The following is a 12,743-nucleotide window of genomic DNA, read 5'->3' as shown; positions in this document are numbered from 1 at the left end:
TACGCCGCCACACACTTCTCGTGGGTCATAAGTAGGGTTGCCAACTTTCTCACTACGAAATAATGGACCAAAGGTGACATGCTGAGTGCCGGGAGCTCTGGAGGAGAGAGCTGGGAGCAGAGCCAGAGCTCTCCGGGAGCTCTTCGAGACAATTAACACCCCTGAGTCACGCCAGATTCTGCTCTGATCCGGAGCCGTTTACTGGTGGGAGGAGAGCTCAGAGTTTATTTTTTAAACTTTGAGCAGCAGCAATAGTAAGTGCTCCGTCTGTGTGCGTCTGTGTGTCTGTTAGCATGTTTAGCAGAGTAGCAGCAACAGTGAGTGCTCGGTCCGTCTCTGTGGCTACTGGCTAGGCAGGCGAGGGAGTTTATATCTGTTTATAACGTCATCATGCAGAAACCTACGTCAGGTCACGTGGGATTTTAGAAAGGCTTGGGAAAATGGCATTTTGACACTAAAACATATATACTTATGTACAGATTTGAATACATATGGAACACTAATGTGAAACCACAGAAGGATATAAGAAAATAATTGACCTGCCCTTTAATTGACAGTGGCAATATAAGTTTGATTGATGTCCAATGATGCAATATCTTGTATACTAACTGTAAATACAGCATACCATGAAGACTTGTGTATCATATATACACAGCATACATATACCGTCTAAATATAATATTATAATATAATAATAATGTTGTGAGGAGTTTCTTTGAGGATGAACAGAGATGTTCTAAACCTTTCATCATCCAATTATCGAACTGACAATAGATTCAACATCATTACATACACAGGATGGATTCTGCCGGTGAGCATTGTCTTTGTTTACTGAGGGAGAAAACTTCTGTTTGTATGCACCTTCAAACAAAGAGGAAAATGTATCCTGATGACTCAGCTGCCTAAGGTGACGTCATAATGACGTCAGGGGTTCAAATCCGGCCAGAGACTATTGTGGCTTGTCTTCTTCTTCTCTCGTCCGTCCGTCCTATCACTCTCTTCAGTGAGCTGCCTCAAAAAAAAATAATCTAAAAGAAATAGGCAGAAAAAAAATCAACTCAAGACAAAAAGTCTGACCACAACCTGGGTGTAAATGTATTTTGACAGCCGCTTAAACATATGATTCATGTAATTGTGCAGTGCGGCTGGAAGTTGCACAGGCTGAACCTATCCGTTATCAGCACTACCTCCTGAGCCGCAGCCGTTGGCTGTCGGACTGTATCGGCGTGGCCCTGTTAGCGGCAGGAGATAACAGACCTTACGACAACACAGGACTTAAATCACACTGTCAGTTTACAGCACCGCCACCTGGGCCTGCGTGACCCGGGTCTCTGCTTCCCAGTCAGCTGCACCTTCATAGTGGATGTTTGTGTGCATGTGTGTGTGTTTGCACAGGTGAGATACCTTCCCTCTGGTTCTGACGTTTATTTGGGCATTTTTATTTATCCTTCTGAGTGCCTATTTATTATAGGAAGCTGTTTCCCATGCCAAGAATCAGGATTCCTTAGCGTTACATCCCTTCAATCGTTTTAACATTTAGAAAGTTTCATACAACCCTAAAGGTCACCTTTGTTTTTTTCATTGGAAACAAACGTGTTTTTTTTTTCACTGTGTTTTTTCTTATGACTTAAAGGCCCTGAAAACCTATTTTCCCAAACAGGCTGTTACTATGAGTGATGAGACACAACACAAACACAATATTTGCTGTAGAAGAATGTAGGATAGTTTTGGTTATTATACACGAGAGATTTCTCTATTCTGTCTCTATTATCTCTTCTCACTGATTTGAAATGGCTGGAGCTCTGTTGCAAAAAAGTGGCGGGGTCATGACCTTGAAAAATGTGTTTTTCTTCTTTTTCCTAAAGTTGGATGTTTGTGCTTCACTGGACAGGTTGATGTAAGTGCAGAATTTGACACTCGAAGGCTGTTTTTACATTCATCTGCTGAAGGGGAAAAGATTCTTTGTGCTCACCTGAAATCTGAGTTTAAGGCGTGTAGCTACAAGCGTGATCTGTGACATCACAACTAGTTTGGAGCCAATTGTTGTCCAGTATGCAACTTACTCAAGTGTGATGTTGAAACTTGAATTCTCCAGTGCACAAACAAATTATTATTCTTTGCAGAATAAGTTTATATCTCTTAAAATATGTCTGGCGGGGAGTTTTAAAGGTTGTGTTTACAGCTTCAGTTTGTGGTTTTATTTTCCATCTTTTTATTTTGGCACATTTTAGAATTGTGTGAAACTTCAGGATGTTATACAGCTGTTAATCCCCTTTCATGTAATAGACAACAAAACTGCCTTTATAGGCAAATACATTAGGCAAATTTGACTGAAGGCCTAGCTAGCAACTGAAAAGATGTTTCCAGCTGAGGTAGGAATGTCCTAAAATCATTACATAACATTTGGCCCACAATTCTAACTCTAATATCCACTATACATTTACGTCTGCATCTACGGTTGAAAGAAATGTTCCTCACATCACCTCTGTGCTTCTGCTTGTCAGGTACAGCATGAGATGCAATCAGTACAAGGCCCCGCTCATTACATATATTTAATTATAGTCCATTTACTGTACATCTGTCTACTTAAAATTTAATTTTCCCAAATTATTCTGCAGTGCATACAGAGTGAAATTTGGTTTGACTTGTCACATCTGACTCATAATTACCTTCTGTCCTGGCAAACAAAGACGTCTAAAACAAGAAGACATCGATATCACGCAGCTGTTACCTTTCATTTGATAGACAAATCCAACACCAACATCCACTGCACACTTGTATTTGCACCTACAGTTGCCCGAAATGTTTGTCACGCCATTTGAATGCTGATTATATGAGTCCCTGCGTGCGTCACAGAGCATGAGATACGTACAGTATGAGGACAGGCTCATCAAATATTGCTCTACAAGTGGTCAAAAATTTCACGGGTGACCTTTAATTACAAGGAAATACTGATGTCATTTAGTTATCAACCATTTACTCCCATTTACATTTCTCCCAATCATTCTGCAACACATACAGCTTCTGAATAGATTAACACTGACTTGTTTTTAATATTACAAACTTTATGTTGTCAAGTTCAAGTCCTGTTCTGGCAAACAAAGACATCTAAAACTATTACAAACCCTTCATTTGATGGACAAATCTGACACAAACATACGGTACAATTTTGTATTTGCATCTGCAGTCAGATAAAGTGTTTGTCACGTTACCTCAGTGCTTGTATTGGTGTCTTCGTGTGCACCTTATGCACGTTGTACAGCACGAGATGCAAACAATACAGGGACGTGCTTTTGAGTTGTCAGAAACTCCACTAGTAACCTTTAGTTTCAAGAGAACACAGGTGTCATTTAGTTAAAGCTCATTCAATCCATCAGCTATCTACCTGTCGACGATTTAGCCTCTGGGGACAACGGCCAATATTTCAGGGCTTCTGGTGTAGCCTGTGGATATCTGGATAACGGATATCTGGGCCAAAACTTTCTGTTCTGTGCACTGGTCGTTGTTTACAGTCCGATTAGCAACTAGAGACGGTCAAGATGACATTTCAGCTAATCTCTATGCATATGATTGCAGATAAATGTTTTAAAAAGCTAAAAAGAAAAAAAAGAAGCTAAATCGTCATCAGACGATAGCCGATGGGTTCCGAGATTGCCTCTTTTGCGCTCCACACGGACTGTTTACCTGCATGCAACCAAAGCCCACTCAAACTTGATTGGTCAATACTACTCGGACTACAAACGGAAACCAGAAGGCTTCCAGTACCAAAATCTTGCCTACAGATTCTCTTCCAGGGGAGTTTTTCCTCGCCACTGTCGCCAAGTGCTTGCTCATGAGGGGACTTTAAATTAAAGATTACGGTCTAGACCTGCTCTATGTGAAAAGTGCACTGAGACAACTTTTTTTTATGATTTGGTTCTATATAAATAAAATTGAATTGAATTGGATTCTGCATTCATATGCAGATATCAGTTTATAGAGATTATAGCTCATTCACCTCTGTCTTCACTAGTTTGCATTTCCTCCAATCACCCTGCAACGCAGACAGCATGAAAAAAAGATTAACATTTACATATTTTTACGTACAAAGTTTTATAGTGTCACATCTGTCTGGAAATGAACTCCTGTACAGACGTTCAAAATAAGAAGACATGGATGTGACAGTAAAACATGTAAGATGACATTTGCTCGAGGGATTATTTCTAAAGAGGACTTTGGTTTCTTACTGTTGTTGTCAGATGAGAGTTGACAGAGTGTGAATGCATCAGTAATGTGAGAACTCAACTGTGGTACAATGAAAAAAGGAAAAGACTAACTGAGACTAAGTGTCAGTCCCCAGATTTAAGTAACAATAGGTTTGTGCAGTGCAGAGTCAGTGGCGACAAACCTAAAAAAAAGTGACACAAACTGAACATATATACACAGATGTTATCCTTAAAACAGTGGTTCTCAAGCTTTTTCAAGTCATGACCCCCCAGAATAATCAGGTTGGTGTTTGAACCCCCCCAAACACCAACCTTCATTGAGGTGAAGTGAACCCCTCCACTTCACCTCAATGCAAACTCATTGAACACATTGAATAAACTGTCTGCCTGAGGCTGTTCAGGGATTACTGTAATATAACACATGAAAGCTGTAAAACTCATACGAGAAGACCATTGCTTTGCCCGCAGACAGAATAACAACTAATTCGATTTTTGTTTTAATTAGTGTTTTTAGCTTTATTGAAATAACAGCACCTTCACAGTCAGTCACATATCTGCTTTAGGCCTAAAAGAGCAATAATAGATAAAATTTACATTCTCCTATTACTGAGGTAATGGAGCCTGTTAACATGTATAAAAACAGAGTATATATCCTGATGGCCTTGCACACCTTAGTTTAAGAACTCTTTTCATATCTGTTTACACCTATTCTGTATCAGTATTCAGTACATTTTCCTGTAATAATGGAGATTCTGTCTGTTCAGACTTCCATTTAAAGCCTTGTTGCCTAATATCAATCAGTTCATTCTTGTTCTTTTGTTACGAAGCAGGGACATCATTCACTTCCCCTCACACATTTTAGTGGGATGGCTCAGTCTACTTATTTGAACAAAAGCAACTGTATTCTTGGTTTTATGTCGGAGAACGCCACACAATGATCATCTTCAACTCTGATGAGCCGTGATCTGTATTTGCTCTTGATGAATGTCAGTGTGGAAAATGTCTTCTCACATAAATCTGTAGATCTAAAAGGAATAAGTACATCCGTTGCATCCGTTGTACATCCATTACTGACAGCCAGAATTCTCCCAGTGTGCGTGATGCAAAAACAGTCTGTAATGTGCAGTCAGAGGAGAAGTAAAACAGGACATCCTACGGTTCCTTATGACCTCTCATGACAGGTGTTGTGCATTGGAGGCTGGCGTATCCAGTCGTATCTCTCTGGCATGTCGTCTTTAGGGAAATATCTGTTGACACTGCCAAGCAGGCGTCTGAGGTGAGTGGTAATAACGCCTTTCATTGTTTGGATGCTTATGTCATAACTGTCCATGAAGTCCTCGAGTTCAGGGAACATTTCAACACCGCCCTCCTCGACTCGCACGGCCCATCGCTCCAGCTTCCTTTTCAATGCTGTCGCATGTTTTGACAGTTCAGTTTGTCAAAACATGCCTGCAAAATACGCAGCACACTTCGGGTCAGTCAGATGGTCAGTGAGGGAAAAACCACGATCTGATGACATACAGACCTCGTCACGCCGCTCAAACAATCTCGTCAATACTTTATCCCAAGAGAGCCATCTTGACCTCTGTGTGAAACCATAGCTGCCGAGTCTCACGTTTTGACCGTGACACTCGTGTAATTGACATAGATCTCACAATCTCACACCACACATGCCTTTTGTCACGCTAACTTTTCATCTTCGCTTCCTCTGATAAAAAAATTGTGATTTTTAAGCGAAGGAACAACAGTTCTACTTTTTCAAGTTCAGATGGGCTTGAGGTGCAGAGCGTAACAAGGTTAAGGCAGCACTTTTCACAATTTTCTGTGAACACACTGATCATCTGTTTGAACCGAAAGTGTGCAACAACAAATCATTGCGATGCGTGTTCTGGTGGAGCTGATAATTTACAAAGATATTACTTCTATCTGGATGATCGGAGCGACTTGGTGAGAAGCATAGATTTTTCTCATCCTATGTTTTGAAGAAAAATATGTGTAATATCTGGAGTGTAGTGGGTCAATAGCCACTACAACCCCACCCCCAGAGCTCCATCTGTACATACAGATGACACAGTTTTCCCAAATTGATCTGTCTTCATGCATTTTGCTGTCCAGGTTGTTAAAAAGGTCGCGACCTGTGCAAGTTCCCTCCAACCAAATATCCTCATCATACATTTTAACATCTTTGATTCGTCCATTTGAAAAATCTTCCACTTTTCTTTGCTCTGTCCATGAGCTTCATTTGACAGTGGAATAGTCTCAAGTGTGCCAGCTATTTTCTCACACCGCATAGCTCTTGTCATTGCAACGGCTGCTGGGCGGATGAGGCTCTCAGCAATAGTGTGGGGATTTTTCGATTGAGCCACCAGATATGCCACTTCATATGAAGCTGTCAGGGCCTTATCAGGGACTGTAGTGTACTCACTCACCACTGTCTTTTTAGCTCTGTAGTTCTCCCTCCTCACGTCAAAAAATCTCTTAAGGGTTTTTTGATGTGAGAGGTGTGTTTCGTTTTCAAATGTCTCTTAAGTTTAACTGGTTTTAAGCTTTCGTGTGTAAGCACTTCTGAGCAAATAACACACTGTGGATATTCCACGTTGTTTTTGGATATGCATGTAAATCTATTTTACAGAAAGTCAGGGTCATATTTCTGAAGCTTGTTGGGAACTCGGGGCTCTGTTGGAACAGTCAGTTGATGGTGCTACTGTGACCCACCTTTAGACATCTCCTGTTGGCCCAAGTCTTGTTGCTCCATAGTCATTCCATGTGATACCTGGGAAAACTGGCTATAGCTTCTTTGTTAAGCACGGTACTGTGGAACAAAAGCACCAAAATGAAAAAGGTTTTTGTGTGTGTGTCTTATCAAAACTCATGTGCACGCACATTTTGACTCTTACAAACACACTCAATAAAATCTATTCTAAGGCAATTATATCATTGATGCAGGTGATGTAATGTAAAAACCATTCCCCAGTCTACAATATGTTATTTTATTTTTTTCTCCACGACCATCTGGCGATCCCTGGAAATGACACAAGAACCAAAAATGGATGTTTCATCTGCAATTCATCATCGGGGGTGAGTCAGTTTAATCTTAGATGAACTTAATAGCAGATGCTCCATTCTCGTGGGCCTACAAATATGGGGTGAATTTTATTTTAATCTGTTTTTATTAGCGTGAATGTCACGGCTGTGTAATCATACTTCATAATCTCTTGCCTTCCACTTAAAATGAGTGTAAGTACCCCTGGCAGTCAAGGTTTACTCATCCTAAAATAGTTTGGGGTTTAAAAACGAAACACCGTTCAGTTCAACAGCTCCTCCATGTTATAATCATAGTCTAAGAGATTCCCGGTCAATATTTGCGAATGTGAACAGCTCTTAGGCAAAGTCACATGTCGCAGATCTGAGTGTCTTCGTGAAGTTGTTTGTTAGAAACGCCGGGAGCTGCTCTGTAGAGATTGAATCGGAAAAGACAGAAGAGGAGGAAAGCATTCATAGGGATTTTCTTGGGATGAAGGAGTATTTTCTGGTTTAAAACTGACAAAAACCCCCCATGGAATAAAAGCTCACATGGATATAAATACTCAAACAAAACTAGAATGCAGTCTTTTGTTCATTGTCTGTGGAACAACTGTAGATTTTACACCTGATGATGCTGCGAGTTCGAGTTTTGGCTCTATGGTTCCTGGCTTTTGAAAATTATTTCTCAATTTTCTTTTATTTTTTTCCAATTTTATTTATATAGTGCAAAAGTTACCTTAGAGCACGTAGAGCAGGTCTAGACCGTACTCTTTATTTTACAGAGACCCAACATTCCCCCATGAGCAAGCACTTGGCGACAGCGGCAAGGAAAAACTCCCCTTTAACAGGAAGAAACCTGAAGCAGAAACGGGCTCTAGGTGGGCGGCCATCTGCCGTGACCGGTGGGGTTGAGAGATAAAGAGGGAGGGAGGAGGAGAGAGGAGAGAAAGAGGGAGGGAGAGAGAGACACACTCATTGTCCAAACATTTAATTGAACTGAGTTATCACAAAAGAAAGCAGCACAGTGGAATTCATTTTCACATTCTCACGAAATACAGTCGGTAACGTAGTGACTCCTTCTGTTGGCTGCGGCTAGTTTCAGCTGTAGCGAAAAAGGATGTGAAGCAGAAAGCTCTGTTGGCGTCGCTTATTATTCAGCAGGACAAAGTTATAAAAATTGGATGGTGCAGCACAGCTAATGAGCTTCAACCGGACTTTCTGGTTGTCTCTGACTTAAAGGTCAGTTCTGTTAAGATGGTTTGAAACTGGTGAAAGCTGTGAAATGACTTGTTAATGTTCAATAAAGTTCAACCTTATCCAAAAGCAAACAGCGCTCTACTTTACCTTTGCTAACACTGATCGCATCAATTCTATTGAAATGAAATAAGCTGATTTCAATTTGAAATTCTGCTGTTATAAATAATCTCATGAGTGAATCCTAAAAGCTGCACCAGACATGTTTTTGTGCATTGATAGTCCAAAATAGCTGCAAAAAATCAAATGTTTCTCTTTTTTACATCTTTTTTTCTTTCAATTCAGTTTACTTTATTTCACCACAACACTCAGTATCAATACTGCTTTCTAGGGAGTTCTGGGAACATATATAAACAAACATATAAGTAAAGAAATAAGACAATTAAAATCTGCAATTTAAGCAGCAGGGATTGTCAGGACATGTGGATCTCAGCTCTTGAAAGCCTTTGCTGTTGATCTTGTGTGACCATCAGGGGCTGGTGGTCTCTCTTGACTCGTCATCTGATTGGAGATGCAACTGCAACTTTGTAGACAATGATAATAAAAAAGGTTTCTTGAATCTTGAGGCTTACTGAAAACTGAACTATAATCATTTAACTTCACATCAAAAGACAAGAAGTTACTGTTGGCTGTTACAGATTACAGTTGAAAATAGCTCAGTTTTATTTACCTCTGATGACATTGTTTTGATTTGTCACTTATTGTTAAACACAAAGGTTTATCACTGGTGATCATACCGGACATCAGAATAGTTTCGGGAAAAATGGGCCTGTACCATCAGCTGCAGCAACTACTGAAACATAACATGTCACACGAGAAAGAAATTCAGAGACAGAGATGGGATGCTCTTCTTTGCCTCACTTCAGCATGCTTTTACGTTTAAAAAAAAGAAGTTTGAAGTCCGATATCCTGCCTAAAGTAGCTGGAAATTGCTGCCTGACCCTGAATTTTTCTAACTCAAGGTGAAGGAATGTGACAACGAGCACCATTCACCGAACTTTGTTGATGCAATCTGCATGCTGATGTGATTGAGAGTAGCCACTGGCTTCAATGTCAAATGACTCTCCACCAGTGCACAGACTTTTGTTTACAGGGAGTGTCGTACGTGACTGTATCTATAATTGGTTTGTGTATTGATGTCAAGAGAAGAAGAAGCTGTAGATAGCGGAAATGCTGCTGCTGGTTCATGTAGGAGATTGAAACACAGCGTTTGCAGCATCACCACATAATTTCATGCTTATCACGGCAGGCCGTTTAAAGAGAAAAGAGAGCAGAGGGATTCAATGTGTTTCTCACCACATGCAGCTGTGATTCTCACTGTATACGGCCTTAAAAATCAGCACTAAGCGTGTTGCTCTCCATCCAAACCAAGAATTTGTCACTGAGCAAGCGTGTAATGACATTACATTTCTGTGTTGAAAGCTTGTAATTGCTGTGAAATTATCTTATTAAATGAAGCCACTGGAAACTGGAAACACAAATAACCCCGGCGTTCTGGGTGGCTGTACATCGGGTCAAAACTGGTCAATTCAGAAGAACAGGAATGTGATTGCACGTCCTCTCACAGAGGAAGAGTTGGATCAACGCCTCGTCATTTTCTGTGCTCCCGTGACCCCGTCTCAGAGGGAGAGGAGCAAACTGTCAGCTGAAGGCGAAGCGCAGTCTTCCTTAGAGTCCATTTGCATTTATGTCCTAATGATATAACGACACTCCGAGGATGTTAGCAAAACTATTAGCGAGGGAGACACATCGGGAGGGTCGTTGGATTTCCATTTGGAATGTTAAAAAGGCAAAAATCCTTTTGTCCTCCTTCTTTGATGAGATCAGTTTTATTTACGTGTCATTTGTGTGAACATTACCAGTCAAAGGTTTGGAAAGTTTTGGTACTGTACATATAAAAACATTTGCAACCTTCCCTTGAACTGTATCTCTCAATAGTGATGAAAACTGCAGTCAATACCGTTCTTATATATCGTCTTATGTGCACTATAGGAGCCAAAGTATTAAGACACCTGAATGTTACCCCAAAACGTGAATGTTAAGCATCTTATTCCAATTCATTAATATGCTGCTGCAACAGCACACCACAAGAGATTTGCTTCCATTCGCCCACACAAGCATTAGTGAGGACGGGTGCTGATGTCCGGCGATAAAGGGGGGATTTATAGATGTGTGTTAAGTGGTAGCTTTGGAGCCTACGCACAAAGCTGCTGTAGCTGATGCGCGCCTACATTAAAAATACACAGATGTATTAAGAGAGCTGGATCCTTACTTCCAGTTTTTCCCCACTGCCACTTGCAGTTATTGCAGTGAAAAGAAATCTGTTTTTTTCCCCATTGACCATCATGATAAAAGAGACATCTGTGAAACTTTTGACAGGACACCTCCAACTTCAAACAAGGTCAATTATTAATCTTTGTGTTATGAATATTTAATCCGTGAAGGTTTTATATTTGTTAAACTTTCCCAGAACCTTGAAAAGCAATTTTAAAGTTTGCAGCGTTTTTTGGCTTATGTGCCAGGTGAGCAGTTTTCATTTGAATGAATAGGCGCCGTCTTTCAGCCAGGTGTCCAGTTCCTATAATACATCCATGAAAAAATCCCCACTACTACCACAGCGCCTGAAGTTACCTAAGTATGTGCATACTCCACAATCGCTCTATGTCACAAAATAAATGAAAAAATGTTAACACAATTACTGGGAGAAAGATAATTTAAGTGTGATACAGCCTGATTATGTATATCTAGTGAAAGTGTTGTTATCAATGGGTCAAATTAGATCCTGAGATAAGTTCCTCTGGTTCCAAATTACCTGGAATTTAGACACTAAACTGTATCTATTGCAAGAATGTCATTAATACCAAACAACAGGTGTGTCAACATATTTTTGGCCATATTTATTTACCTTGTTTCATCTCATATTTTATGTCTGATTGGATTTTCTGCTCTGGTGAATAAATAATTCAGAAAAAGGTCTGAGGTAGGAAAACGGCCAAAGATTTTTACTTTCATGTCACCAACAATTTTGTCCTACAAGATGACTCCTTTTTGTCATACCTCGTTTTAGAAAAGACATATTTTTATATATATTGGAGTCTCTCTATGGTTTCCAGCCTTCCTGAATGGAATCTCCTCTCTCTGCAGTCTTTGCTAACAAAATCACGTCCGCCTCACATGAATCAGGTATTCTACCAGCTGGGCAGTAATGCAGGTAGACATGATGGTTAGCCCGCGGCCACAAAAGCAGTAAATGCATTTTCTGCTCGGCTTTGCGGCGCCCGATTGAATAAGCTGCACTGGGTGAAATCTCCCAAACACACACCTGCATCACCAGTCATGTAGCAACCCATTCCCATCTAATAAGCCTTATTAGATCAAATGCCTTTGTGGCTTCAGAAAAATAACTCCCTAAATAGATAAAGCAGCCTCATAACACAAAACTCCACAGTGTGTCAGTGTGTATTAAGAAATGTCTGTGCAACAGTGTCACCAAGATAGTTTCTTGCATAAATATGCTTTTTATAAGAGTCATATTTGTCCTTTAAAGGACTATATTGGCCTTATAAGGCTGAGAAGATTAGATGAACCTTTATTGGCCCCTATTGGCAAAAATATATAGCTGTAACAGCAAAAAGTAATATGATTCAGTGGAAGAAATAGAAAACTAACACTTAAAACATGCAGTAGAATATAAAGTATGCCATTATGAACAGGAGAAACAACAAGAATAGTAATAAAGTGAAGCAATCAAAACAACAGAAAACATTTTGTTTTTACTGGCACTTCTCCATTTATATGCACAAAAATAAGTTAACAGATGGTAAATAGAAGTACATATCACTACAGTGTTGTTAGGAATAAAAAAATAACTTCAATAAATTCAGCATTATATAGCCTACTAGTGATATGCGCAGAGTGCAAATATACAAATAAAAAAAAATCTGAGGACACTAATGTGAATTACCCGGGATACTAATGGTCTGCAAATATCTTTTGTCTTCACATTAATTAGGAAGTGTTGTGTTTTTTGTGCAAACCATTGCTGCGAAACAGCAATTAATGTGATTCTGACTGTGAGTTGCCGTGGTTTTGTGTGTGTGTGTGTGTGTGTATAAGAGCCGTGTGTTTTGCCGTGAAGGTGAGAGCCTGAGAGAGAGAGAGAGCGTGTGAAATGTGGAAATGCTGTGGTCAGGCATGAAAATGTTTCACAGGTATACCGCTGTAAATTTTTACCACTCTTCCTCCTCTTCTTCTTTTCCC

The 12,743-nt window shown here is 40.0% G+C and overlaps 1 protein-coding gene and 1 non-coding gene across 3 annotated transcripts in view; one reads left to right on the top strand and one right to left on the bottom strand.

The window, feature by feature from the left end:
* The window catches only part of st6galnac3 (ST6 (alpha-N-acetyl-neuraminyl-2,3-beta-galactosyl-1,3)-N-acetylgalactosaminide alpha-2,6-sialyltransferase 3), a 95,509-nt gene that overhangs the window by 43,186 nt on the left and 39,580 nt on the right, over positions 1 to 12,743 (top strand). The gene's annotated exons all lie outside the window — the stretch shown is intronic.
* Positions 5,968 to 6,065, bottom strand: LOC121909508. Its single transcript, XR_006099466.1, has one exon. It is a non-coding gene; the product is annotated as a small nucleolar RNA U13 (small nucleolar RNA).

This window comes from Thunnus maccoyii, chromosome 12, assembly GCF_910596095.1.
Source record: "Thunnus maccoyii chromosome 12, fThuMac1.1, whole genome shotgun sequence".
Classification (NCBI taxonomy): Eukaryota; Metazoa; Chordata; class Actinopteri; order Scombriformes; family Scombridae; genus Thunnus; species Thunnus maccoyii.
Note: the sequence above shows the minus strand (reverse complement) of the source record. Positions and strands in the feature narration are given on the sequence as shown.